Source organism: Orcinus orca, chromosome 9 (genome assembly GCF_937001465.1).
Source record: "Orcinus orca chromosome 9, mOrcOrc1.1, whole genome shotgun sequence".
NCBI lineage: Eukaryota > Metazoa > Chordata > Mammalia > Artiodactyla > Delphinidae > Orcinus > Orcinus orca.
Genome location: NC_064567.1, coordinates 105313209 through 105340824, shown reverse-complemented (window position 1 = coordinate 105340824; position 27616 = coordinate 105313209). Strand labels below are relative to the sequence as shown.

Sequence of the window (27616 nt, the reverse complement as noted above, 5' to 3'; positions counted from 1 at the left end):
CCCGCCCCCAAGGTCCCGCCCGGAAGTTTAAACCGCCGCGCCGCGTCGCGCGGGGCGTTGAGGCCGGCGCAACAGCCGGCGATGCGGGGTCACGGGGTCGTGGCATGGAGGGGGCCGGCGTAGCTGGGGCCCGTGGCCCTGCGTCTTCCGCCTGCTACGTGGGTCCTGCCCACGCTGCGGCGCCGCAGCCGCCGGGCGGTGGGCGCCCGAGGGGCCGGGAGGCGAGCAGGGACCGCCAGGCGGCTGTGGGCATCGTGTCCGCAGCCAGCGTCCCCGAGGCCACGCTCCGGCCATGATCACTCGGTGAAGCTGCGCCGCGACAGCGTGGCCGACTTCTGGCGCTGTGAGGAGCTGTGTGCGCTGCAGGACTCGCTGCCTCTGCCCGCCGTTCGCGCTTCCCTGCGGGAGGGCTGCTGGACTTCAACGCCGACCGCCTCCGTGGGGTTGACTGGACGCCGCTCTTGAGCACCCTCTGCCCGTGATCTGTATCCAGAGTTTCTTCCAGCCACGGCTTGGCGAAACAGGTTTGTAGTTCCCGCTTCCAGGGGCCCTCATGTGGGCGCTGAGAAGCGGGGTTTTAGATGGTGCAAGGTGGAGGGTGGGCACTAGAACCGGTGCCCAGTGCCCGGGTGTGCGTGCACTAGACGGGGCGTGCGGCTTAGGACCCCTGCCAGCTCGGTGACCCCGGCCGAGTGCTTTAAGGCTTCTAGGTCTCAGTGTTCTCATCTGTTGCATGGGCTTAACAGGACCCACTCTCTGTGGAGGTTACAAGGTCTCACTCTGTTAATACTTGTAGACTCTACAATGTAGAACACTTAGCACAGTTTGGAGCGTCGTTAATGGTTGCACAGATGTTACCTGGTGTGTTGAATGACTTTGCCTGGTACAGACCAAAGCGATTAGGAAATTGATATATCCCAGCTTCATTTCCTTTCCATTCAAACAGGGCTCAGGAAAAAGAAATTTTTTTTCAATAGTATCCTATAGTGGAAAGAGCACCAGTGTGAAGGCAGCTTAGAGTTTGAATTCCAGGGCTTATGCTCTCTGTGGCCTGGGCAGGTTTCTTTTGCGCTACAATCCCCACACTTGTAAAATGACATTAAAAACCACTCTTTCTGTGGGTTCTTAGAATTAATTAAGCAGGTTATGTGTGTAAAGTATCCTGGTACTTGAATGAGTTGTCAGAACCAAGGGCTGCTGGAGACGACGCTTCTGCCCTAGGTAAGCTCCCCTTCTACTGGGTGGCAAGTAAACACAAGCACAGTAGTCAGTGTTCTGGAAGAAGTGAGTTCTGGTGCTACAAAGCATAGAATCTCTTTTTTCTTTAATTTAATTTTTATTTTATATTGGAGTATCGTTGATTTACAATATTGTGTTAGTTTCAGGTGTACAGCAAAGTGATTCAGTTATACATATATCCATTCCTTTTCAGATTCTTTTCCCGTACAGTTTGTTACAGGATACGGAGTAGAGTTCCCTGTGCTATGCAGTAGGTCCTTGTTGATTATCTATTTTATATATAGTCGTGTGTATATGTTATTCCCAAACTCCTAATGTATCCCTCCCCGCCATCTTTCCCCTTTGCAGAGCATAGAATCTTGGAAGGGAAAGTTCAGGGTAGGCTCTTGGAGGAGGTGCCATCCTTTCTAAGGATATGTAGAAGCTCCTGGGGTGGCAGGAGGGAGCAGTGTGTGTCAAAGTTTGAGAAATATAAAAAAATATGGCAAAACTCAGGTACAGGACTGGAACTCAGGGTTTGGGAAAGCAATGAGAGTTGATACTGGAAACCTAGTGGGGCCCCACAGAAAGGGGCCTTGTTTGTCATGTCAGAAGTTTGGATGTTTATCCTGAAGGCTGTGGGAAACACCAAAGAACAGTGAAATGGAATTCTGGTTTAGAGGCTCACTGGGACCTCCATGTGGAAGGCAGTTGATTGGGTGCAGCGTGAATTGTAATCAAAGGGTCCCACTTAAGTTATAAAAGGTGGGACTGGATTTTGCAGATCTGAGAGAGAATGGGTGAGGCCTGGTGACCAGTTAGAAAAGGGAGGGCAGCAAGTGTGGGTGACAGTTTACAGCTGCATCTTTTTGTGAGATACAGAGCACAGTAGAGAGGGATTGGAGGTGGGGAGAGGATCTTACTTGATCTTCAGTGCTTTAGAGGGGCCTGGTAGAGGGGCCAGGTCTGGGCCCAAGATACAGATCTGGGCTTTCTGGAAGGACAGGTGTTTGAAGGCATGGGAGAGACTTAGGTTATCCACAAGAATATCCAAAGAGTCATAGGTCTGAGAGTTTTTTAAGTGGGTATATTTGAGGATGTTTATAAGCTGAGAGAAAGTAGCCAGCAGAGGAAGGGTGTGAAGATCTAGGAAAGGAAATGATTGTTCGTTTGTTTTCGAAAAGCTGAATACTTATCGTGTGCCTGGCCCTTTACTAGGATCTGGGGTTCACACCATCTGTTCTCTCTCCTGCAAGGACAGTTCAATTCATCCCCTGGTGAACAGAAGTCAGATTATTCTTTGCATCCCATTCAGGTGTAAGAACTGTTCTGTACCTCTGAAGGGACTTTACTTAAGCAGAGTAATAAGTTAGAAATCAAAAGAAATTAGAGCTGGAAGGGACCTTAAAGGCCACTGTACTTAATTTTGCCACATATTTTACATTGAATGTAACAAAAATTTATTGTTGAGCCCTTTCTCTTCAGAGTTCCTTCACTGAACTTCCTTTATGTCTTGCATCCAGTGGGGCTAGCTTGTAGATTTTGGCCTCCTCTTAAATTTGCTTCTTCATCCATATTACATTTTGCCCAGACTATGGCAGAAACTCCTGGGTGCTTTCGCAGCTCCTGGGCTCAGCTCCTCTAAGTTCATCTGCCTACTCGGGTTGAGTGATCTTGTAACATAAAAAGCTATGCTTAAAATAATGATGCTAATGGCTTGCCCACACAGAGTTAGTTCATACTAGCCGCCCAGCGTGTGCTCTACACGGAGGCGTGTAGTCTGCACTGTGCTGGGCCAAGCCTCATGGGGCTCTTTTTTTTTTTTTTTTTTTTTTTTGCGGTACACGGGCCTCTCACAGTTGTGGCCTCTCCCGTTGTGGAGCATAGGCTCCGCACGCGCAGGCTCAGCGGCCATGGCTCACGGACCTAGCCGCTCCGTGGCATGTGGAATCTTCCCGGACCGGGGCACGAACCCGTGTCCCCTGCATCGGCAGGCGGACTCTCAACCACTGCGCCACCAGGGAAGCCCCGTCATGGCGTTCTTTGGCCCTGAGGAAGGGGAACTTTCTGGGATCACTCCCTTTGTCTAATTGGTCCTTCAGCAGCGGGGCGCCTTTTTCTAATCAGCGGAGGCACCCTTACTCAGCTAGTGGTAGTCCCAGGCCTCGTCACCTGTGGGATAAAAGCCATGCTCTCTCCCAGGCTTGCTTCTGCCAGCATCTCTATTTTCCTTTGTGTCTCTTCTCACACTTGGACCCCTGGCCTTTAGTCGTCCCCACCTGAAGTATTTACAGTGCCCAGCAGGAGTCAGGCTTGAGTGTCTTTTCACAGATGTTCCCTCTGCAGTTAATGCACCTCCTACTCCAACTCTGCATAGCCTCATCTTTCTGGATTCTACTTCAGGGTTCTCATGAAGCTGTCACTTAGATATAACTTTTTGCCTCCATAGGCACCTCTGTGCATAAAGGTTATGTTTATTTATCTCATGTGATTGAAATTTTGAGTTTATTCATCTTCCTCCTTAATGAAGGCTTTAAGGGCAGGAGTCGTTTCTAATCCTTAGCACAGAGCAGATGCTTTTTTTCTTTTTATTTAGGTGCTTTTTAATGATGATAAAATGTATGGTTTAAACCACTCATTTTACAATATTTTTGCTTTAGGTTGTGACAGAAATGAAGTTTACAGAAGTCGTGTTCCTGCGATAAGAAATAAAGATGTGACCTTCCAGTTGTGTAAAGCTCATGAAGGCTGTGTAAGTGCATCGGGTGCGCTAAGGAACCTGGAGCTAAGTGGGCTAGTTCTGAGAGAGAGAGACTTAACTATGTTAACAAAAGTAAGCCTTCATTGTGTCCTGCCAACCTTTGATAGTTGCTTTTGGGGCAAACTAAAGCAATAAAATTTAAAACTGTTCCTCCCCATTAAAGGGATTGAATATTTGGCCACTTTGGTGAACCTGTGTCTTGCGAATTGTCCAGTTGGAGATGGAGGTTTCGAAAGTGAGTTTTAGTCTTGTTTAAGTCTCTTCCCATCGGACTGGTCTCGTGATTTCCTACACACCATGTCTGTCTACCTTTTCTTGGTGTTGTGCATGCGTGGATTGTCTCCTGTACCTGCTCAAACCTTGGTCCATTCTCATTTGTACCATGGAAGTTTGTTATGCTGGATACTGTCAGAATTAATCTTACTTAAGTTTGTGTTAAGCCACAAACCACATGTTTTGTATATTTCCTGTTTTTTGTGTTTCTTTATATTTTTATGGTTTCTCTTCAAGAAATATTATGGGAAGGGAAATAGCAAGATGTAAAGAGCAAAAAAGTCATCATTCTCTTTAAATTGTTAGAACATCTATCTGCAATCATAATTATAATGCACTGTGGTATGTGTTCAAATAGGAAATATATGTAACGTCCCATAGGAGCAGCAAACTCAGTGGTGTTGGTGAGGGTGTATGATGGACCTAATCACAAAGCAGGTGATTCTTGATTGGGGTCCTGAAACATTAGTGTGCGTTCCCTGTGTCCATTAGTGGTCTGAAGGGGTAAGGAAGCCTGCCTTTCAATTTGAGGAAACAGAGGGTTTGAGGTCCTCCCTCTTCTATTGCTCTAGTATACTGCATAGCAGCTAATAAAATACTGGGTTTATAGTTGACATTTAAATCGCTGATTGATCATCAAGGTTGGCATGTATCATTGGAACTGAAAATCGGAAGACTCTTATGCTCTTCAGGTTTTTCTTTTTTTTCCTTTGTCTCAAAAGTATGTAGTACTTTACTGAGTGGTTGGGAAGAAAGTTTGCAGTATCCAGTGTATTCAGTTTTAGTATCTAAATAGAATTAAACTGTTGCTGTAAACTGGAATAACTTTGTTACTGACAAGCTTTAGAATGCATCAGTTCATCAATTACCTGTTTGGGAAGATTGTAGTTAATGATTTTAAGAATGTGGCTGTAAACCTCCAATTGACTCAAGAAAAGCAAATAAGTCAAGATTGACAAATGTATAGGCTCTTCATCTTACTGTGTGTGTGGGTTTTTTTTTTTCCTTTTAGTTATTTGGCAAGGTGTAAAGAACTCTATCACTCTTAAGACAGTAAACTTCACGGGGTATAATCTGACATGGCAGGGAGCAGATTACGTGGCCAGGATCTTAAAGGTGATTTTATGTTTAAACTTTCATGAAAACATATGTGATTGAAGCACATTAATACATTGACACAGATGGCAGTTAATTTTTGTCTTTTGATACCTGTGAGTGCATCTTTCGTTTTGTTGAAAGAATAAGACCAGTTTTCAGTTTGGGATTCTACCATTTAGTAAAGATAGTCCACTTAATTTTAGAAATAGGAGATTTAATATATAATACATAATAATACTTCTATGTATTTTTAGTTACTGAAAACATTGATTGTGATGCTGTGAAGAAACTATGCCTTTATAGTCTTCAAGATTTAAATGAATCAAGTGTCTATTAGCTGCTGTAGTTTATAAACTAATAAACATCACTACATCGGCAACTTGTAAATACAGTTTTTAAACTAATGCCTTAACAACTTTACAGTGGTTATAATTACTGTATTTAGGCCTAAATTATTTAATAATTTGACATGAAGTCTTTTTAATAGTTTGATGGTGCAGATCAGGGATAGGTAAACTATGGCTGGTAGGCCAGATCCAGCCCGTCGCCTGATTTTGTAAAGAAAGTTTTTTGGAACATAGTGGAACCCATTGTTTACATGGTAGCTATGGCTACTTTCAGCCTACGCCAGTGGGGTTGAGTGTTGCAACAGAAACTGTATAGCCCACAAAGCTGGAAATGTTTAAATTTAGATTTTAGAAATTGAAAAATTCTTTGAGCCTATACAGGGCAAGTCCATTGACCCCTCGGGTAGAGAACAGTCAAGAACTTGGGTGCCGAAGCCAAATGGCCTAGGTTCAAATTCCCTTTCTCCCTTTTCATAGCTAGTGACCATGGACAAATCACTTAACATCTATGCCTCGTTGTGAGGTTTAAATGAACTCATTTGTATAAATAGTGTTTGGCACATACTAAGCACTATGTAAGTGATTGCTGTTATTTCTGCTTGGAGCTTTTATAAGCCATTGTTAATAGGAAAATGACACTAATGATTTTGCTTTTAGAGTGTCAAAGGCACTTTGAGTCTTTTATGTTTTCAAGAATATAACAAGACTTTTTTGATTTAAAGTCAGTGTTCCCTGTTACCAAAATTGATTTTATGAATATAAAGAATTGAATGTCTTTAAGACAAGACTTGTGGTTAAATGTCAAACCATTATCTTCCCAAGGCACATCAAACTGGCTGTGCATGGTCCAGGCCTCTGAAGTTTGTGTCCACACCCTAGGTAGCATGTAAGATCCATTTTGTAAATATAGTTTTAAAAATAATGCCTGGGACTTCCCTGGCGGTCCAGCAGTTAACACTCTGCGCTCCCAATGCAGGGGGCGTGTGTTCGATCCCTGCTCAAGGAACTAGATCCCACATGCAATAAGTAAAAGATCCGGCAGGCCGCAACTAAAGACCTGGCACAGCCAAACACAGCCAAACAAAGAAACAAATAAATAAATAAATACTTTTTAAAAATAAATAAAATTCAATAATGCCTTAGGAGTTAGGAAAAGAAAATATTAGAACCTATTTAGCTTTGTATCATTTAAAAATATCTGTGTAGTTTATAATGTACCTAAATTATATGTATAGAACTTTGTGTATATAATTTGTTAAAAAATAAGATGCATATTAAAAAGTTTTCTTATGGGTTGCCCAGTCAGGTGTTTGGAGACCATTGGAGGACAGAATGATGAAATTTAGAGCCTCAGCAATGATAGAATTTAGAATCAATTCCCTGACTTAGAAGATAAGGAAAATAATTCTTAGACTGTAATTGAGTTATCCAACTTTACATAACTGTTCAAAAACAGGTCATCCAGTGGCTGGAATCTAATCACTGACCGACTAGAATGTGGGTCACTGGACTCGTAAAGCAGAACTGACTGTTTAATTTCTCAGCTTGATTCTCCTGGCATATATGCGTGATATGTGTGTGTGTAAATCTCTGACATAATAAGCCATACTCAGTAGGCACATCCTGTTTCCTTATTGAAACATCTTAATTTCGTCCCATTAAATCTTTGAAGTATCAGACTATCAGAAGGCATGAAGAAACCTGGGCTGAGAGTCTTCGTTCCAGGAGACCTGATCTTGACTGTATGCCTGGTTTGAGGCGCATCGCTCTGAACTGCAACAAGCTCATTGGTGACCTGGGTGCTCATGCTTTTGCAGAATCTCTTAGTGAGGATTTATGGCTTGGAGGTAAATTCTTAAATTGAAAATACTGAATTTTTAATGTAATATATGCTTAGCTTTTGGCATGATACTGTTGTGATAGGACTTTTTTTAAGGCCTCATTTTTCTGATAGCTTTTATGTTGCTTTTAAACTTTCTCTAAGAGTTACATATATTCTTTACAGAAAATACAGAGTAACAAGAGAACAATTACCTATAAATTTAACACCCAGACATAATCACTGTTCATTTTGGTGTATATATTCTCAGTCTTTTTATTGTTTTCTATAAATATATTTGTACACTTAGAGATTACAAAAATAGAATTGTAGTATACTTGCTATTTCATATTCCTGCTTTTTTCATTTAATGAGGTATCATGTAGTGTTCCATCATATTGATGTCCCATAGTTTAATCAATTCTTTGCAATTAGATTGAGACAGTTTGCTTTTCCCTGTCAGAAACAATGTGAATACGTTGTATATACATCTCTGTGTCCATCGGGCTTACTTCTGTAGAATAAGGTACTACAAGTGGAATGACTAAGTGTGACATATTTTTAAGACTTTTCATACACATTGCCAAATTACCACCCAGAAAGGCTATGCCAATTTGTAGTCCACCCCAAGAGTGGATGTGAATGAAGCCTGCCTCTCACAAACACTGGCTGGTAGCACTTTTTAAAAACTGTAAGACTACAAAAATGAGTACCTCTCCCTTTTTTATGCAAGTGGGATTACTCCAAATTTTATAACTTTTTTCAGTTAATTCAGTATGACCATCTTAGCAAGTCAGTAAATTTGCATCTTTTTTTTTTTTTTTTTTTTGCGGTACGCGGGCCTCTCACTGTTGTGGCCTCTCCCGTTGCGGAGCACAGGCTCCGGATGCGCAGGCTCAGCGGGAATGGCTCACGGGCCCAGCCGCTCCGCGGCATGTGGGATCTTCCCGGACCAGGGCACGAACCCGTGTCCCCTGCATCAGCAGGCGGACTCTCAACCAGTGCGCCACCAGGGAAGCCTTACTGCATCATTTTTTTTGTGACCCTTCAGTGTTCCATTATATGAATATGCCACAGTGCACATAGCTTATCCGATCTTGTATAAAAGGTATGTCCAGTTTTTCAGTTACAAAAAGTACTCTGATATATATCCTTACCTATATCTCTGACTATTTTGGATCAAAAGAGTATAGACATTTTAAAGACTTCTCTTACAGAATCTTGGCTTAATCTGATAGGAGAATAACCACATTTTGTTTTATTTTGTATTCATTTGATTTACTGGTGAGGTTTACTGGCTGTTTGTATTCATTTGGCTAGTTGGTTAATTACACCGGGTGTCCCTTCTTCTGTAGTGACAGTTTGTAAGGGTTGTATCATATGCTGTTAGATCCATATGTCTGACTTGCTATTTCTGTATGTCATGGGGCGTTGAAAGACTCAAGTTATTTTAATGTGATGGTCCACTCAACACTTAAACAACTCATGATAGTTTCCTTTCATGTAATATTTTTTAATACCTGTGCTTTTGCGATGATCCCTTTTGATTAAATGAGTAGGTTGTTCAGCCCCAGAACTACTAGAATTCATGATCATTTGTTCTGGTTTTTGTCTGACCTTTTACCGCAAGAGTTCTTGACCATCATACTTTCATGATAGGTTTTTAGTGTGTATTCTCTATACACACATTGTTTGAATTTGTTAATTGTTTGTATCCTAGAAAACAGTACTTTTATAATGTTGTACTTCCCTTATGGTTTGAGCAGATAATTTACTGATTAAAGTGATTTATACTTGTAAATTGTTCTTATCTCTACTCTGAATAGAGGTGAACCTAGATACTAAGCCTGCTTCCACCAAGAGCATTATTTGCTTCTTGTGCAACCTCTGAATTCTTGCAAGGAGTACTTTATTCATTTGTCAGTTTCACAGGTAATTTTTTTAATACCTTCTGTGTGCCAGATACGGGTTTAGGCACTACTGATAAAGCAGTGAACCAGACAGACAAAAGTCTTGCCCTCATGGAGCTTACATTCTAGTGAACTGGAAAAAGGCATGATCCAAATAGTATCTGAATAAGGTGACCTGGTATAGAGAATGGACTTGGGAGGATAAAGAAGAGAAACAGGGAGACCAGTTAGGAAACTATCACAGGGGTCCAAATAAGAGATGTTTATGGCCTAGGTTAGGTTGGAAGTTTGCAGCAAGTGAAAAGTGGTTGAATTCAGGTTGTGTTTTCAGGGTGTAGCTAACAAGACCTGCAGATAGATTAGTTGTGAGGTATGAAGGGAATAGTAACAAGGAGACAAGTCGTTGATGATTATGTGTGCAACTGGGTGGTATCACTTAGAAAAAGGGGGCTGATGGGAGGAGCAGCTTTTGAGGGAATATCAGGACTTTGATTTGTTATCTTAGATGCCGTTTAGGTATCTAAGTGTCTGGACAGTGCTCAGACTGTACTTTCTATCCAAAGGTATCCAAAGCCACTTTAGATGCAAAATGTTTGAAGTTGACCTTTGTTGCTGCCAAAATAGTAGCCATTGTGGGCAGTCTGCAAGATGGCATCTTAGGTTTCTGAGGAAGAAATTAGAATACACAAAGGGGTATTAAGTGTATAATTACATAATGTAGATTTCATATTTAAATTTATGGGAAAAGCAATAATTAGTTGGCTTTTGGTTTTAAATGGAAATAGCCACTCACTGGGAAATAATTACTCTAACTTCAATTCATTTTACTTTAGATCATTCTGTGATGAAAGCAATTATCAAAAAAGTTCTCCAGATGGAAGGAGTGCCAAGTCAGACATACATAACATGTTTCAGTTCGCTCGGAAGAATTTCTCTTTAATGGCTTGTTTTTCTTTCTTTCTTAAAAGAAAATTATCAAGGTACTTTCTGCCATCTTAAAACTAAGTTTTTAGTCAAATCAAATGGCTTTTCTGTTTTCGAAAATGTTGTGTGATGCTTTAATTTAGGTTCCCAGAAATGCAGATTGAAAACCTTTTAACTTTTTATTTTCTGGAACATATTATCGTTAGTCACAAATAGTCTTTTTTTTTTTTTGGTGATAAGAATGAATAGCAGGAGCAGCATTTGTGAAACCAAATCTAATATGAAACTGACTCTTTCTTGTGAGTAAATTTGAATTTTGAAACAGCAAAACAATAAGGTTTGATATAAAGCAAAATAAATATTTTATGTTTATGATCTGCCAATTTCCCAGAAAGAGTTTTGTGGTGACTTTAGTTATATACCAGATACATTAAAATCACCAATGGACAACACATCTTTTATTCAGTTTCCCTCTGAAAGTTTTAAAAATTTGTTGACTTAATATCACTGAACGGTTCACTTTAAAATGGTTAAAATGATAAATTTTCTGTTTTGTGTAGTTTACCACAATTTTTTTTAAATGTGTTGTTTGAAGATTTTGGGGTTTTATAAAGGTATTGTATTAGCATAAAAATGAAAAATTTAAAAGACCACCTCTAATTGCATTATCCTATCTAGCAATATTTACATTTTTATTTTCTCTTCCTGCTGTCTATAAACATAATTCCACATAACTTCAATATAATTTGCCATTCTTTTCATACTAAATTTAAATTCTGTGATTCATAGTTATACTTTTTAACATTGTATTCACAAGGTTTCATTAAGTTGGTCAATTTTTTAAATTGGTGAACAATTGGAAATAACCTAAAATAAACTATTGTAAACATCTTCATAAATACAGCTTTTTTTTTCTACTTAAAGATGTATGTTTTTGATTCTCTGTTAATCAACTTGCTTGGACAATAGTGTATTAAATAAGTTGTTAAGAGTGTTTATGAAGTCAAAAAAAAGCTTATGATTGTCTGCCAATCGTTATTTCAAGAGAGTGATATTTTAATAATCAAATAGTACATACAAAGAAGTTAAGATTTGTGGTATCACACTAATTAGATATTATTAAAAATTTATATCATGTGTACAGTATTCATAAAATAGCTAAGTTGACTTTTGCTATGATATTAGAAATGGAAATATATATATTAATAAAACATGTATATTAGGAATTCTGTAAAATTAGTACCTGGTGGTATATAATAGGGCATCATGGAATGAGAAGAAAACAGTTAAACGTTTTTTTTTTATTTAGCATGATGAAACAAAGTGGAAATATAACTGAAATATACAAACTCATTGAGCTATTTTAAGAGTAATTTTATTTCTTGGGCTTTTTTTTTCTATTTGCCTCAGTTATTTGGAGACATAGAGGTAAGCCAATCAGTATCTGGGTATATACCTAGATCCTGGTGAGTACAGGGTGAAATAATGGTGTGAATTGTGTCACATTTATATTGTCATTATGTATGCCTAAAAACAGATGGGAACTTTTATTAGAAATTTTTTTTATCTCCTAACAAGAAAAGTGTAATTTAAAAAACTTTTAATACAAATGTATTTGCATTCGTTTCTGAAAGTAAAGGAAGGGTATACACATACAAACCACATGCATACAAACATTTTTTTGACCGTAATTAAGTTAAAAAACACAATAAAATAGCACAAAATGAACTGAGCTCCTGTATATTTTTAAGAGGCATATAAATCACACAGGATCGTGTGGTGATTATCAATAAGCTACACTCTATGAAATATTTGTCCTATATTACCACATACACTCCATTTTACCCTGCATCCTAATGTTGCTAAACTATAGTAGAAAGCAACAGCATAGCACAGGGAGATCAGCTCGGTGCTTTGCGATGGCCTAGAGGGGTGGGATAGGGAGGGTGGGAGGGAGGCTCAAGAGGGAGGGGATATGGGGACATGTGTATGCATATGGCTGATTTGCTTTGTTGTGTAACAGAAACTAACACAGAATTGTGAAGCAATTATACTCCAATAAAGATCTATTAAAATAAATAAATAAAATAACACAAAATATAGTAGCTTTGAAGGATAAATATAACCATTTTAACCTATGATGTTTGTTTTCAGTAAATTCAAATTAAATATTTAAATGTGAATTTTAATATGTGGCTTGTTCTAAATAAAATATTAACACGTAGGTCTAGTTTTTGCAACCAAATATTTCATATAAAGATACTTGCCTCTTTACTACTGAAATACAGGATAAGTCTCCACATTTCACTCTTTTATCCAGTGGGTTTCATTTGTTTTTTTGTGTGATTTCTGTATGAAATCAAAGGAGCAGTGAAGGTTGACAGGCTTATAGGAGAGTAACATTGACTCACCTACCACCCAGCAACTTGCAGCCTTATAACTTTTATTGTTTTTACATAGAAAAATTCATCTTAAATTGAAATTTTGGTCTAATTCTGAAGATTCTGTTTGGCAGAAGTCATGGGTGTATCTGTGTTTCTGTGTCCTTGAGATTCAGAAATGCCAAAGGTGTTCTAAGATTCAGTAAACTTGAGTGTTTCTGCATAATACATAAAATGTATCATACTTCAGGATTATTTTAAAAATTTATTTTTGCATTTCTGCACATCTCAATACTTTTGTTTTAGTTAAAATAACTTGTTACTGTAGAGAACTTATATTTTTAAAAAATGCTGGCTTATGTAAAACCTTTGTACAAAACGATCCTCTTTTTAATGGCCTTGGCATCATTGTCAAGTGCCTGTTTGATTCCTTTCAAAGTGTACACATGTGACAGTTGCTCTGTAGACCTTTGGTGCATCTTGATTCCTTCTTTTCATGCTTTGTCAAACATAGGCTTGGCCGCAAAGCAACCTGTGCGTAATGGAAGGAAACCCTCTGCTGGTAAAGAATGTTATGGTCCTGAACCTCTACCACCTGGTGTGTCTGGTTTCCGGCGTGGCGTACTGCAGAACGTGCAAAAAGCAGCAGGTAGCGTGTTTGCATTCCCTGTCTTTTCAGCCATTCAGAGTCCTTTATTTTGGAACTTCCGTTACGTGAGCGGTCTCTGGTGCTCTCTATAGAGGAGAAAAGATAACTCACACATGGCTTCTGCCCAGTGAGCCCTCTAAGGAAGAAAAACAAAAGGTAATTGGGAGTTTCAAGTTGTTTCTCAAGTGTCACAACAGAGCTAGCCCCGTGGGAGTCTTGAGGAGACTAGAATTATCACCAATTGTGCATGTGAGGAAAGTTTCATTAAAGGCAGGTGTAGTTGCGTGAAGCCCTACAGCACAGAAGTAGGAACTTGGATATGTACGAATGGGCAAAAAGACATTTTAGACAGGGGAAATAGTTTAATACAGAATGGATGAAAATTATGCATTCGACCTATTCTAAAACAACTGGCTTATTAACTCAGTAAATCAGATTTAGTGAGTCAAACTAGCTTTACCTGATTTCTTATCCAGGGGATAGCTGTTCATAGTAATTTTTGTCACAGAACAGTAAATAAAATGGTTGAACTATAGCTTTAGGCTTGCTAAGTGAAATAGATTGCTCTAGATGATTTTCAAGTGACTGACTTGGTAGTACTCACGAAATTGGGGTTAACAATTGCTTAAGAAAACAAAGAGAATTGATTTTAAATAGTACTTGAAGTAGTTACTGTGTAAAATATCTGTTCAGTTGCTCATGTTAAATGGATGTTTGTAATCCCCATTGGACAACTGACTACTTTTTTGCAAATGGTAATGTGAATTGCTGTTGCATAAACTATAGTGTTGAATCCCCAGTCTTTGCACTTGAGTTTAGCAACTTTGTGGTTTCCTGTCTTCTTCCTGAGACACTTAATCTCAGGTCCATCCTCCTCACACAGGGTGGTAAATTAGAGAATGATTAATATCACCATTTAAAGAAGTGAGACTGAAACCTCAAGTATCCTGAACATAGGAACTGAAGGGGCCTCTCAGCAGTTCAGAGAGTTATTACCGAGCCAGTCACCTGAATTCTGTTCAGTTTTCTCCATAGCAGAGCCCTCCAGGTCCTTGTTTTGAGCTTATTTATTTTTATACACAATTCTGTGTGGATACTGTACATAATACTAAATAGTTGTATTAACTGGGTTTAACTGGTGATGTATTTACATGAAGATCTAACTTCGTTTTGTTGATATCTTTTTAGGGGCTTTCCATTCATCAAAGCTCGTGATGTATGTAATCAGTTGCTGGTGTTTAGCTATCATATTTATGATATATAGGACTTGAATTGGGAAAGGTGGATGGTCATTCTCCTCGCTTTTTAAACTGACAGAGCCTTACAAGAAGCATTTCCCTCTCTGAAATAAATCCATGTAAAACATGTTTGGTCGCTCTCCCAATGCAACTGTGTAGTTGTGTGGATTTGGCACACAACTGGCAGCCTTGTGGTTATGCCTGTAAACAAGGAAGCCTGTTTTCCAGTCCGCAAATCAGCTGTTACCCAGTGAAACGAACTTGAGTGCCATTTCTGACCCCTCACATGGAGCTCTCATACTGAAGAATGTTCACATGTTTTCAAGAAACGTTGTTTGCGGGCTATATGTACAAATTCCTGATCTGAAAACCAATACAAAGTAACATCTCCCAAACCTCTGCTCTCTCACCAAGGCCACACACATTCCCTCGCTTATGGCCTCGTGGCAAGCTAATACTGTCAGTATCAGATTCTCCTTCCCAGTGGTTCTGGGAGACTGCATAGTTGCTCTGTGAAAGGCACCACTGCTGAGGTTGAGAGAAGAGCATCTTGGGTGTCAGTCCTGCCCTTGCATGCCCAGAGAGAGAGGTGTGCACCTCGTTCTCCTGTTACGGTTTTCCTGTGCTGCAGGGTTTGCTGCTTGTTGTCAAAATGATGTCCTAGTGACTTGTCCTCTGCATGGTTATATAATCCCAGCACACTTCTTTATGATCTGTAGACTTTTATGGGGTTGTGGCCAGGTCAGGTTTTAAATGTTTGGAACTGTCCTATTGAACAACATTGCAGTGGCAGTGAACCTTGATGGGAGAATTGTATTACTGTTACCCTAGTTTTGGCTTAAGTGTGGTGAGAAGATGAAATTTTTGATGGGTTAGTTTTAGTTGTGTATGTGTATGTGATTTCTTTTTTAAAATTCTAATGTCTGTTATTCCCAGCTTAGATATGTTGACTTTCTGATTATTCATCAGTCCCTTTACTGATGTATTTTCCTCTGAAAAACTACATTTTCTTCCAGACTGTTTGTGTCTGATGGTGAAGAATAAATTTTTCATTTGCAGTATAAAGTTGATCTGAGAAAAAATGTTTACCTTGGCTCTTCACTTGGCTTCTGTGAAAGAACCTTAATAAAATAATATGGGCAATTCCCATTACTAATCCTAACCATGTACAACAGAGGTCTGTACAGTAACATAGCAAAAATAAGTTCCTGTAATTTTACTTAGTCATTGCCTGTTTTAGACTAAGGAGCAGTGAGAGACATTTATAAATAATGATACCTCAGATCACTTTTGTTAAATGTCCTCTAATATTTGGATATTTGGATCTGACTTGTGTTATCTTTTTTTACAATCTTGTCTTCTTTCTTTGCACTTTAGTGTAACAACTCTGTGATTTCCTATCTTCTTTTTCAGACACTCAGGTCCATCAGAATTTCCTGTGACTGTGACAGTAGAGAGTCCTTCCTCCTCAGAAATCGAAGAGGTCGATGATTCCTCAGAAAGTGTTCAGGAAGAGCCAGAGAAAATCCGTTTGAAACAAGAAGCACTGCAGGTACAAAGTTATCACTTTAAAGCTATAGACAAGATTATTTTTCAAATGGAAGCCTGATTGCAACACGGCACAGCTTGTGTGAGGGTTCTGTTTTCCCCTCCCATCTGCATTGTATCCCCTTGAATGGTTCCTTAAGCTTAGACCAAGGTGAATGGTGGACATTTGAACTCTAAGAAATAAAAATCAAAACATGTTGTTAGTAATATATTTTCCTTTCCTTAGAACCTTAGTATATTAGATTTAGGGAGAACCTTAGTGATCATACGATAAAGAAATTGAGTTCTGAATGAATATAGTCAGCTGATTCAGTGTTCTTGTTTTACAGATGAGAAAATTGACAGTTCTAGCTGAACTCTGTTTTTATAAGAGGAAAATATGGCCTCATTTTAAATAAAAGTAAAAAAAAAGTTTTGATGTTGATATTCTCCTTTCCTAAAATAAAAAATATCAAGAAGCTACATTCTATTACCAACTAAACCTGACCTCTAATGTCATTCCATACTTTTGTTTATATGGACAGAAAAGAAAAATTGATTTTCATAAGAAATTTTTGTATCTCAAAAATAATATATTTCTTTTTTTTCAACTTTAATGCAGAGCTGAACATTTCTAGTAAATAAAGGAACACCATTTGGGGGGAACCTTGTCTTTGTGCTACAAAGTTCATGTTTAATTTTTAAAAATTATTTAATGTGATTTTCTTTTCATATGAAACAATGAAACTTGACAGGTTTCAGAACTAATTATTCCATTATTGTAGGACTATGGGAATTACTCTTTGATTTTCAAAAGAGAAAGCTAGATTTTTATTTTTTTAATTAAAATTAATGATAATATAGAGAAATTTTAAGAAAAGAACTTAGAAAATTATGAAATGTTAGAGTAGGAGAAATCTATAGTTCGTGTAGGGTTACCCCCTTTTGTTTTATAAATGAGCACCTACAATTTGTAGCACGTAGTAGTTTATTAGTAAATGGCAGAGTACGACAAGACCCTAGAGCATCTAACCCGCCTTCCTTGTCATTTTAGATGTGATGTATTCATTTCCTTCACGAATAGACCAGGAGATTGTATTTCTAAAAGCAATGATAGACACTGGGGAAGACCAAGAAGTTTAAACACTGGACCACAGAATAGCAGATTCAGAAGGCACTGAGAACCCTTTTAGCTCTTCTCCGTTTTCACAAGACACTACAATGATGGTATCAAAGTGTTTAAATATATAAGCCCACAAGAATCAAGAGGTTTCAACATAGTTTTGAAAGACGGAAGACAAGTGGAAGAGTGTGAAACTGAAGCAGTAGAACAGAGGAAAAGCATCACCTAGAATATGCACAGCGACCACCTGCAACTGAGGAGGATTCTGACCCCACCTGCAGAAGTAGGCCCATGCTCAGATGCGCATGTAGGAGAGAGGGTGGAGTTAGTTAAAAGTGTGACTGAATAGGGGAGCTCATTGAAGGGTTGTGTTTGGAGGAGTGGACTCCCAGCCCCGCCCTCACACTCCTGAAATGAGATTATTTCATTTTGAAACCAGTGAAACTGGCAAGAACTAGGGCAGCTAGTGTGAGTTTTTACACCCTAGAAAATTGTGTTTGGGGGAGATCCTATTACAGTTACTCCCCGCTTTTTCCTGCATAAGAAACCAATCAATCGTTGACTTCAGGGAGCTTTCTGCACTCATTCTTAAATAGAAAATAACTGTCATTTGCGTGATAGTTGAGTAAAGCTTCCAACATGAGAGGGGGAAAAAGAGTGAAAACGTATCCTAGTAGGACCAGGGACAATTTAGGGAACAAAATAATTTAAGAAAAAACCCTAATTAGTATCCTGAGAGAGGTTTAAAAAGAGCTATAAAAAAGCTATAAAATAAGATTAGGGTGTTAATTAAAAAGAGAATGGTCAGAAAGCAAGAGAGGTCTCTTGGAAATGAAAATATGGTTGCTGAAATAAATTCAGTAGGAATTTTAAAAATTTCTCAGTATATAAAAAAGAAAGACACAATGGAAAATGTGATAGAAATATGTTAGAGAGGCTGCATCTGGGAGATCCAACATGTTACTATTAGAAACTCCAGACCCAGAACAAAAATGGAAGGAAGCTGTCAAAGGGCAACAAAATTCCCCACAGCTGAAAGTAGACATCAGGCCTCAGACTGAAAACAGTTACGCAAGATGAGCAAGAATAGACTCATACCTAGGCACCCTTCATTGTGAAACTTTAAAATACTGAAAAAATAAATTAAAATAGAATAAAATACTGAGAGGATACATCCATTCCAGAGAGAAAAATACTGGCCACCTAAAAAAAAGAGTTAAAATCTGACCTTATCATACTTGTCATCAGCGCCATGGATCCTGGAAGGCATTAGAAAGATACCTCCAAAGTTTTTCAGGCACATAATTTTCACCCTAGGGGTTTGTATCCAGCCAAACTATCAGTCATAAGTGGAGGCTGAAGAAGATATTTTGTACACAAAGAAATTTGAAAAATTGACCTCCTGTGCTACACCTTAAGCTATTTATAGAAATAATCCAGCAAAATGAGGCAGTAAACCAAGAAGGAAGGTAATAGGGGATTCGGTGCAGATTGCAGCCAGTCTAGGGTGGAGAGGCTTCTATTGATTGTGTGATTGAGAGCTGAGAAACACCTTGAGGCATGTTGTACTTACTTGGTATTAGGCACTGTTGGAAGGGAGGAGGGAGAGGAAGAGGAGAGGGAACTTGAACTCCAGAGGACGAAAGGCTATATGGACATAAACATGAAGCAAACTAAACTATCATTGATTTTTAACGTACTATTGGTGAGGAAGAGAAGAATCCACTTAAACTTGACACTATAGATGTCCCCCTTTTCAGTGACACACAGGGGTAATGACCACCTGTCTAATTTGTTGTCCAAACCAGAACTTGTCCAAACTCCTTACACTTCAATAGTGTAAGGAGGCGCTCTAATGCTGTAACATCAGGACAACAGGTATAAACTGGAACAGCCCAAGGCGGCTTGGGGTATGTGGTCACCCTGCACAAGGGCAGTGACACTGGCACAGTATGGAACAAGGTGTAGTCTGTACACAGAGACACAGTACATCTGCAGTGGGCAATATTAATTTAATTGTAATAATGGCAATACTGTCTTGGTTTGCAGCTTTTATCGTCAACTTGCATGTAATCACTAATAACTAAAGTAAACTATACTTAGTATGTATTAGTATTAAGTTGGTATGTACTGAAATGTATTGTGTACTAGTATGTACTTAGTATATATTAGGCTCTAAGTGTTTTTGCATATATTAACTCATTTAATCCTCTGAATAGCCTTATGAGGTTGGTGCTAATATCATTCCCACTTTTTTTTTTTTTTTTTTTTGCGGTACACGGGCCTCTCACTGTTATGGCTTCTCCCGTTGCGGAGCACAGGCTCTGGATGTGCAGGCCCAGCGGCCATGGCTCACGGGCTCAGCTGCTCCGTGGCATGTGGGATCCTCCCAGACCGGGGCACGAACCCGTGTCCCCTGCATCGGCAGACGGACTCCGAACCACTGTGCCACCAGGGATGCCCCATTCCCACTTTTGAGAACAGGTAACTAAGACAGGGAAGGAACTTGCCCAGGCTGTACCTATTTTAAGGTTGGATTGAGGCTTTGAGTTGAGGCTCTCTGCCTGTTCTCTTAAACCTTACTCCTTACTGACTCTCGAATAACAGAAGACTTAACTGCACATAGAACAGAATATAAATTTCAACGTTGACAACGTAAAAGCTAGGTTTGGAAGGTAGACAGGAGGTAGAAGAAAGGGAAGATGGTATGAATGTCCTCATTTTACAAAGCGTGACGTTGAGAGAGTTTATAGTTGATCAACAATGTAGGTTTTTAAGTATATCACTACAAGTCAAAGAGATCATGAGCAGTGGAATAACTCATGATGACATAACTTTACAGAGCAGTGTGGACATAGGAAAGAGTGTAAAGGAACTAAACCCTTACTTATTAGTAAGTTAGAAAGTGAACAGATAATGCCTCCAATTTAGTGAGAAAATAGTCATGTAAGAGTATTACTTGGAAATGGAGAAGAATTCGAAATAACAATAGTTGGACCTCCCTGGTGGCGCAGTGGTTAAGAATCTGCCTGCCAAGGCAGGGGACACGGGTTCGAGCCCTGGTCTGGGAAGATCCCACATGCTGCGGAGCAGCGAAGCCTGTGCGCCACAACTACGGAGTCTACGCTCTAGAGCCTGCGAACCACAACTACTGAGCCCACGTGTCACAACTACTGAAGCCCGCGTGCCTAGATCCTGTGCTCCATAACAAGAGAAGCCACCACAATGAAGAGTAGCCCCCGCTCGCTGCAACTAGAGAAAGACTGCACGCGGCAACGAAGACCCAACACAGCCAAAAATAAATAAATAGTAATTAAAAAATAAATAAAAAATAACTATTGATGTAAACCTCATGAAAAAGGAAATCCAAACAGCCAGTAAACACAGAAAAGTGTATGACTTCATTAAGTAATAAGAGAAAAGTGAGTCAAAACCAAGGAAACTACATGCCAATCAGATTGACAAATACATAAATAAAGTCTGGTAGTATCAGGTATTGTAGACCTGAAGTACTATGAGAATCTTCCACCCTGTTTATACTGGAGTATAAATCGACACAACTACTTTGGAAAGCATTTAGCACTCTCCATCAACTGAAGGTATATAAATAGCCTGTGAGCCAGCAGCCCTCACCCCCGCCCTGTGTAAATGCACCAGAATAACCGGTACAGCAGGATTCCTGTCCATGATTTGCATTAGCACAAACTGAAAACAAACCAAATGTCCATTAAGAGTCAAAAATTAAATAAATTTTGTGTATTCGTACAGTGGGAAAACTATCCAGCAATAAAATTGAATGAACTAGAGCTACAGGCAGCAATGTGGATGAATTTTTTAAACCAACGTTGAGAGAAAGAAATAAGATAGAAAAGACTTCATATACTATGATCCTCTACATAAAGTTAGATGTTGACAAAACTAAACTCTTTTGTTAGGGATGCATGCAGGTTAAAGGAAATAATTGTCAAGAAGTGAGGATGGTGTTTAACCTGGAAGAGGGAAGGAGCTTGTGATGAGAAAAGGATATGGGGGGGGCGGTTTGAGATGCTGACAAGTATCAATACTTTCAGATTCGAGTAGTGTTTATGTGAGTATTCTCTTTTTATTTGTCACATTGACAGTTTTGTTCTGTGCACTTCTCAGTACACATATCGTATTTTACAATTAAAAACCTGCGTAAAGAATCGGTCGCTTCTTGAGTGCTGGATGTGGGAGTGGGATGAGACCATTTCATTTTAAGCCCTTCACTACTGTTTGCATTCGCATGTTCATTCATTCAGCATTAATGGAACATATTCTGTGTACCAAGCACTCTTCTAATTTTATATGTGTTTTAACTCATGTAATCCTCACAAGAGCTCTGTGATATGGGAGCTTATCTCCATTTTATAGATGAGGAAGTTGAGGCCTAGAGTTATAGAACTTGTCCAAGGTTATATAGCTAATGGGTAGTGCCAGGCCCATTTGCCTCAGAGAATCTGAATTTTTACAATATAATCTAAAAGAGAAATTTAATTACTAATTATAAGCAAAAAAATTGCACATTAAAGAAGATGACACGTTTTCATCTATCCAGTTAGAGAAAAACACACAGTCTGTCTTTCACACACATACATCTTGTATTGGCAGGGATTTTCCTTATTAAGCAATTATTTATTGACCGTCTACGCTGTGCTAGGCACAGGTGCTGGGGGTAAACACTTAATAAAATACACCCCCTATCTTCAAATAACTTGCACTCTAAGTGAGGAAGTAAGCCAACAGTTATAGTAGAGGTTATATACCAAGTGATACATCGCTGATGGCAGTGTAAAATCTCAGAAATCTTTTGGAAAGAAGTTTGGAGACAGGTACCTCAGAGCCTTAAAAATGTTCATTTGCTTTGATCTCAAACTCATTTTTATGGATTTATTGTAAGAACGTTATTCTCAATATGGAAAAAAGCTTTCATGCATAAAAACGGTTATTGTCTGATAGTATTGAAAAGTTGGTAAGAATTTAAATGTGTAAAATGGTTAACCAGTAAACCCACTCAGTGGAATATTTTGTAGCCCACAAAAAAAAATCACGGTTATGAATCCCCTATTTATATGAGAAATGATTGATTTCAATGTTAAATGGAGAAAAGTTGAACATAAAATTTGATATCCAATATGATGGAAGCTTTGTCCCAGAAAAATCACCCTAGCCAGTGTACAGAAGGGAGGAAGGAGAGCAGATGACAGGAAGGAAAATTATTCCAAAGCCTTATCATTTGTCTTACTTAAGTAATAGAATATCAAGCAATTTTACTTTCTAACTTTTTTGGTTACATATTTCCATGTAAGGGACATGAATTGTGAATACTTTGTAGGAGGAGGATACACTTTTTCACAAAAATTTAACACTTCTAACACAATTAGAAGATTGATTAAACCATCATATTAAAATAGAGGAATTTTGCATTTTTTTTTCCTTTTTCCCCATTGAAAACTTGACTGGCTTTAGTAATGAAACATTAAAGAATTTGAAGTTCTTAGACTCTCAGTTTTTTAAACATGTTCTGAATATAAAAATATATGTTCATTGAGCAAATGTTTGTAAACAATGAACAGCTTCTTGAAGGAAATAGAAGCCACCTCTGCATGTACACACACCTAATCTGCTCTTTTGTCTTAAAAAAGTATCAAAAATATTTTGCCATGTCACTAAATACTCTTCTACATCAGAGAATTTGATTAAGCTTTTGCATCATCTCCCAGGAAAAACGCACAGATATATTATGAATGTAGAACTCCTGAAGCCCATTCATTAACTCTGGTCGAGACCTCTTGTCATTCTTTTCTTAGTGGCTTCATAGCGCATTCCTTCAGACGGTGAGCTGTTTTTCTTTAAACCAGTCCCAATTTGGAGGCTCTTAGCTTTCTTCTAGGGTTTGGTTATAAACAATCTTATGACATCATGTTGGTAGATAAATCTTTGCCCACATCTTTGATTTCCTTAGGGTAAACCCCTGATGTAGGATTATTGTTAGGTACCAAGAGTTACTCTCCAGAAAGTGATACCAGTTCCTCTCCCAATGATGGCATATAATAGAGTTCCTCATTCTTTAAGTGATTGTTCAAAGCAGTTAAAAGGTATAAATATACCGTACTGTTTTCATAAGTATAGGAATTCTGATTGTTTATCGCTGCATAAGAAACCACCCCGAAACAGTGGCCTAAAACAATGACAGTCATTTATTTTGTTCACGAACCTGGAGGTTGAGTAGGATATTGATTCTTTTACTACACTCTTACTGACTGAAAACAATACCTATTTGACTAGCTCACAGTTCTGCAGGTCAGAAGTCCAGGCACAGCATGACTGGGTTTCCTGCTCAGATACACACGGGAACACGTGAGTTCCCTCCTGAGAGTGTTAAAGCACGTGAAATTTAAGTGTAAGACATTGAGCCCCAAACGTTGGATGTTCACCATAGTTTGTGTGGGTCACAGAGCTGAAATCAAGATGTCAGTCTGGCTGTGTTAGCATCCAGAGGCTCTGGGAAAGAATGGCTTCAAGATTCTTCGGCTTGTTGGCATAATTCAGATTCTGCAGTTGCAGGACAGAGGTCCCCATTTCCTTGCTGGCTGTCATTCGGGGGACAGTCTCAGCTCCTAGAGGCCTCTCACTTGCCTTCCCTGCCACACCATTGGACTTCTTCAGAGCCAGCAATGGAGAGTCTCCCTCTTGTCCCTTTTGTACTTCAATTCAGGAAGAGTTCAGGTCCTTTTCATGGGGTGCCTGAGTAGGTCACATCCACCTAGAATAATCTCCCCATCTTAAAAAAACAACTGATTTTGAACCTTAATTCCGTCTGCAAAATCCCTTCACTGCAGCACCTAGATTTAGAGTTTGATTGGATAAGTGGAAGGTTTGTGTACTTCAGTAAGTAGGAGTCTTAGGGGCTGTGTTAGAATTCTGCCTATTGCAAGCAGTGTCCCCACTTCACGGACCGAAGTGTCTTATTTCCTGAAACTCCTAAGGGAGTTTATCAGTGTTCATTTTATTTCAGTGACCTTGGTGAATGGGAAGACTACCACCTCCGTGAGCAGGAATGGCACCCAGCTTCCTGAGTCCACAGTGTGGCTCTGCTACTTAGTGGTGTGACCTTGGCTGTGCTGCTCTACTTTACTTCTCTGCCTCTGTTTCCCTCATCTGTAAAATAACATGGAGTTAGTGATTGTTCTTTCCTCATACGGTTTGTTTTTTAAACAAATTTATTTTCTTTATCTGTTTTTGGCTGCGCTGGGTGTTTGATACTGCTCTCGGACTTTCTCTACTTGCGTCGAGCGGGGGCTACTCTTCGTAGTGGTGTGCGGGCTTCTCATTGCGGTGGTTTCTCTTGTTGCAGAGCACGGGCTCTAGGCGCGCAGGCTTCAGTAGTTGTGGCACGCGGGCTCAGTAGTTTTGACTCGGGGGCTCTAGAGCGTAGGTTCAGTAGTCGTGGCGCACGGGCTTAGTTGCTCCGAGGCACGTGGGATCTCTCTGGACCAGGGCTCGAACCTGTATCCCCTGCACTGGCAGGCAGATTCTTAACCCCTGCGCCATCAGGGAAGCCCCCTCTTAGGGTTTTGATAATTAGATTTAATGCCCAGGGAACTCCAGGAACAGTGCTTAACTGTAAATTGCTTTAAAAGTGATTACTTTTGGAGCTTCCCTGGTGGTGCAGTGGTTGAGAGTCCACCTGCCTGCCGATGCAGGGGACACGGGTTCATGCCCGATCCGGGGAAGATCCCACTTGCCGCGGAGTGGCTGGGCCCGTCAGCCATGGCTGCTGAGCCTGCGCGTCCGGAGCCTGTGCTCCGCAATGGGAGAGGCCACAACAGTGAGAGGCCCGTGTACCGCAATAAATAAAATAAAATAAAATAAAGTGGTTACTTTAAAAAAAAATGCTTTTGAATCTGCAATTATGCAATTCAGGTGTGTTAAGCATGTTCATTAATAGGAGTTCCTACTATAAAGAGACCCACAAATAAAAATAGAACTTTTCTTTCTTGTTCTTATTTATTTCTGACTTGCTATGTTATACACATATGCCTTTTATGGTGGGCTGCCACAAATTTATGTTGGAAAAAGTGGAATTTAAATAAATCTTTACTATGCTAATTTGATAGATTTTGATAATTCATTTCACTAGCATGGTATGATATTACCAGTAGCAGACTAAAATCTGAGTTCACTTCTGGCTCTGCCCCTAAATCCTGATGAGTCCTATAGCTGGAAACGCTTTTGGGTATTATACTACGAATTAGTTACAACATTTACTCTGTTTGTTTAGGAAAAACTGGAGGAGTGCCTAAAGCAGTTAAAGGAGGAAAGAGTAATAAGACTTAAGGCTGATAAATGAGTCAATGAAGTAAACAATTTCTTACACTTTTGGGAGTGTTTTGGTTTTATTTCGATTTGATTTTAATCCATATACACATAGTTTGTAAACTTTAAAACTGTAATATGTTGCAAATTGGTTGTATCATATGGACTTTTGCATTTACTGGTATTTAGTGATCATATGATCTATATTCCAGAAAGCATGTTTTAAAAATATGAAAATCTCGTTGTGTGTGTGTGTGTGTATGTGTGCGCGCGTGCATGCGCTTTATGACATTAGCTTATGATCTGTTCATGATTCTTTGATTCAAGAAAGCACTTTTTGTGCATATACTATATATACAGTAGCATAAAAGACATGATGAGACTCTCCTGGCAATGAATTAGGAAAGTGAATCATTTAAATAAATTTAAGATATTGGAAAACTTCTAAGAATGCAATGAAAGATAAAAATATATACTATAAGAATTACATTAGGTAATGTGCATGAAAGCAGGGCATAATCTAAAAAGTTCTAAATATACTTTATCAGAGGTTGAGCGTAGGGAGGAATTTTTCAAAGTGCATATCCACTGGATTGGCGGACACTCATTCAATAAATGGTGAGCACCTGCTTATATAAGGCAAAAGGGGCATCATGAACATAACAGCCTTTCTGAGAAATACTGGAGTTGAGCTTATAGGGGGTTTTAAGTGCATAGGTGATGAGCGGAAGGGGAAGAGTGCACAGGAGTGAATATTTTGAAGGAGCCAAAGAAAACATTGGTGATCGTACATTTAATAAATGGGGTTGGGTATGATTTAGGACTTTTAAACGTAAGCATTAGATATTTTGTTCACTAAAGTTAATTCTTAACATTCAGCAGAGTTGTAATATGTTTTGTTCAGATCAGATTCTATAATTCACTTTCTAATTTAAGGGAAACTTAAAGCAGGTAATTTTCTGATGTGGAATGAGGCTCCATTATGAATTGAACCAGTTAGAAATGTGATCTTTCGTGAAAGATCATTAATAAAACGATAACTTTGGTTTATTTATATACCACCTAAGCGTTATATAGGAAACTTTGTTGGGTGCCTGGGGTTTTTGTTATTATGTGATATGGTCTCTGTCTTTACTGGTGGAGAGTTAGGTTAATTACAGATTAATTACATTTTGAGTGTTTTAGTTTTGTTCCTTGAAACTAGGCAAGACTACTTTTGATGACAATGAGAAAAAAATCATGTCAGACATTTTCCGTCTTCTTTTATAGTTAGAACATGAAAATGCCCAGTTAAGAAATGTAACTTTCTCTTTGTCTGAAGCCCTTCATGTCCACAAGCATGATCCTGGATGATGAAGGTGTTTTGGGCAGCATTGAGAATTCTTTTCAGAAGTTCCATGCTTTCTTGGATCTCCTTAAAGATGCTGGGTTAGTTCATTTCTCTTCATGGCGTTCTTCTCTTTGCGACTATAATGGTAGTTTGCTGAGGAACTGGAGCAATTTTCATCACTTACGTGGCCATATTTAGCCAAATTTAGTGTAATTATAGGTAATATGGTTGACGTTTTAAAAGGAGGAATTAAATTTTTTAAGAAATGCAAATAGGGGAGCCTGCTTTGGTAGAGTGGGGAGCCCATTATAAAAGAGTAACCTGTAGACAGAGTAATTAGTAGGTACAGTTTTTTATGAAGACTAAATTGAAAGCAGTTTTCATTGAAAATATTCGGGAATGGATAAGAATTTTCCTATCTTTCATTTACTTTGCTTGTTTGATAAGTTTGAATTAAAGTTATTTTTGTCTTAGACATAAAAATTATTATTAATCTGCAGGGAAGATATAGGTCAGTGGTTCTCAACCGTGAGCAATTTTGTTGAAAGAGGGAAGTGGAGATTGATAGGTGATGGAGTGGTGTTTTGTCAGTGAAATGAGTTGGTGTTGGGAAGGAAGGAACAAACACATTCTTGGAAACTGGAGGAAAGGTGGTAAAGAAGTGTGGGAATGGAGGGGTGA

The 27616-nt window shown here is 39.0% G+C and overlaps 2 long non-coding RNA genes across 2 annotated transcripts in view; one reads left to right on the top strand and one right to left on the bottom strand.

The window, feature by feature from the left end:
* The first annotated feature begins 267 nt into the window (after window positions 1–267).
* Window positions 268–27456, top strand: LOC101279206 (uncharacterized). Its single transcript, XR_007479144.1, has 6 exons — window positions 268–524; window positions 3879–3970; window positions 7370–7544; window positions 13246–13380; window positions 16032–16170; window positions 26927–27456. It is a non-coding gene; the product is annotated as an uncharacterized LOC101279206 (long non-coding RNA).
* Window positions 16204–27616, bottom strand: part of LOC125965354 (uncharacterized) — a 56096-nt gene continuing 44683 nt past the window's right edge. The window contains exon 5 of the long non-coding RNA XR_007479143.1: window positions 16204–16339. This is a non-coding gene — a long non-coding RNA (uncharacterized LOC125965354). The remainder of the gene's footprint in view (window positions 16340–27616) is intronic.